Source organism: Amphiura filiformis, chromosome 2, assembly GCF_039555335.1.
Source record: "Amphiura filiformis chromosome 2, Afil_fr2py, whole genome shotgun sequence".
Taxonomy (NCBI): domain Eukaryota; kingdom Metazoa; phylum Echinodermata; class Ophiuroidea; order Amphilepidida; family Amphiuridae; genus Amphiura; species Amphiura filiformis.
The window spans coordinates 28,350,617-28,353,476 of NC_092629.1; positions in this window are offsets into that span (position 1 = coordinate 28,350,617).

The window sequence follows — 2,860 nt, forward strand, 5'->3', positions numbered from 1 at the left end:
TATTTTCACCAATAATTTCTTTACCAAGATTTATTAAAATAATATTTATCTATAGAAACATGTACAAAATGATCACAGAAATGGAAAGACTATTGAAATGGGATTTTTAAATAGACACACATAAAAACCCCACCCATGCACACAAACAGACAAAGTAACAAAAGACAAGACAAAAGAAACCCTAAATATAATATGTAAGTGAACACAAGTTTAGATAGTCAAGTACATGACATTTCTCTTGGTCGCCAGGATTCTGATAAGCTTTGTTTCTATCTATGCTTTTGTTTCATGAAATAATTAGGTAATAATAAATATCTGATTTAACTTTGATTTCGTTGCTGTGCACATTGATTGGATTATAATGTAATATCAAAGGTTGAAAATCATTCTTTCTTTTATGATTGAATCTGTCACATACTTGATCTCATTCGCCAACTGTTCAAGAAACTTACAATCTTCAGACATCATCATAATTAATTGCCCATTAGTTGAAATCAGTCTCATTTCTAGTAGAGACTATGATATCTCACTTTTAGGATAAAATCAGTCTCATTTAGAAAAGCCTATGATAAAAACCAAATATTGCCATTCTTGAAAGCAATTTCAAAATCCCTCAATTTCATCATCAAGACGTAGTGACCCATACTTGACACTGTGGTACATGCACATTACAAATTTGCCATCAACACTGACTTACTGACTTTCCATGTCCAATATCCAATACACAAATGTTTCCATTTTACTTTCAACCTAAGCTTGTTTGTTGGCCATATCCAAAGTTTTAGAGTAAATATTATTTTTACATTTTCTACAACATATAATACAGTAATAACATTAAAAACCTGCTTTTATGTATTGTAACTGTTGCAATAAACATATTGGTAACTATTTGATTTGGTTATAACATGTGATAATCAAGCAAAATAATGAAAATGTTTTATTTAATTGGTATGTGACTTTAACCCCAGAATGCGACAATTAGACAGATAGTAAAGTCAAACTTCAAATAATACATCAAATGCAATTCATTGTAATTGATGTCAAATCAGCTCATAACTCAAAAACTATTTTTTGACATTGTTCATATTTTGCTTGATATAATCACATGTTAACAACAAAAGCTATAGTCTGTCCAAGATAAGAAAAGCTACTTTATAATAAATGAGTCTTTAGTTTGACAGATACAGCATAGACAAATTCACATTACAATATTATTACTTGTATAAGTTTTGACCTTTCAACACCACTACACAATGCATTTTTATGACAATGATTGGATGCAGCAAAGGGGACAGATTGGCTAAGATTAAGGGGGTAAATTGAGTGCCTTCTATTCCTCACCCATCAAAGACAATATCCTTAAATGTAGGCCTACTACTCATAAAATTCATTCATTGCACCCCAAGCATACACCCAGCACTATCTTGCAAAGTATCATATTATGTATTCAGTGTTGAAAGGTGAAAGGTTAAAAATGGAGACTTGGAGTTCCAAATACGGTGAAGGTCTGTCTCTGATGATTGTGTCCTCTCACCATGGCGATGGATGACGGCTGGTAACGATGCCAAATGAGGCCCCTAAATTTGGCAATGCATAGCAATCCAACAATGGAGTATAACAGTGCAGATTTGTATACGTACAACAATGGAAGTACAGGCTACTACAGAATGTGTCAAAAAGAATGTTACCCAGCGTGCTTGGCAAATTTATCATCAAGATTCAATCAAGATTACAATACATCAACACAATAATACAAATATCAATAATATGAAACAAAAAGAATGCTACTCAACATGAATGGCAAATTAATTATCAAGATTCAATCATGATCTTAATAATACAAATATCAATAATATGAAACAAAATATGCAATAATATCAAAGTACGAGAAAAAACATTAACTTGGGTAACATTATTTTTGAATCACCCTGTAGCATGATACCACACAATGAGTTACAGACAAGACAGTATGTCAAGCATTTCAGACGAAGATAAATAAATTTGTGAGTAATAAAAGTGAAGATAAGTAAACTCAAAATTAGTCCCAATCAAGCAAATGAATGTTGTTCTTGATTTATTTTTTTGAATTATGAGCTGATTTAACTTTAATGTTTTTTTGATGGTATTGTTTTGTCACATTCTGGTAAAAGAAGGAGTGAATAAAGAGTACCCATGGAGTATCTCACATCTCAGGCATGGGGTATAAATGTAAATGAGCTATCTACCTGTGATAATAATCTTGTCACATTCTGAGAGTGAAGTAAGCTCGCCCAAGGAGTAGGCCTATCCTTTATATAAACTGCTCAAATAAAGAAAGTCCGCAGTCATTTTACCTGTTCTACACCAAAACCTGATCTTGTTATAACAATATAATTGATACGGTCGTTTGCAGAATCTTGTTATCTCCAATTTGATACCAAATTTGCTACCCACACTCTAAATTCATAGAGATTGATACCAGTATATGAAATTTGGTGCATTTTCAAAAGTTGCAAATCAAAAACGGACCACGCGGACCTGTAGAGGAGAATGACAGAGCGCGACCATTGATATAGCCTGAAACAACCGCTAGGTCATATCGATCGCATCGTGCCCTAGTATTCATCAGTAAAGCACAGTAGCAATCCATGCGTTTGAAATTAACAACTGAATAAAGCGCGCACTTCGGATAGTCAACAGGGGCCATCGTTGGCAAGAAAGCTTGACCACATTGCCACGATAAGCAATTTCGATTGCGTGCATACTTTAATTTGCAACTTTTGAAAATACACCAAATGCCATAAACTGGTATTAATCTTTGTCACTTTTGAGTGTTTGGTAGCAAATTTGGTATCAAATTAGAGATAACAAGATTCTGCAT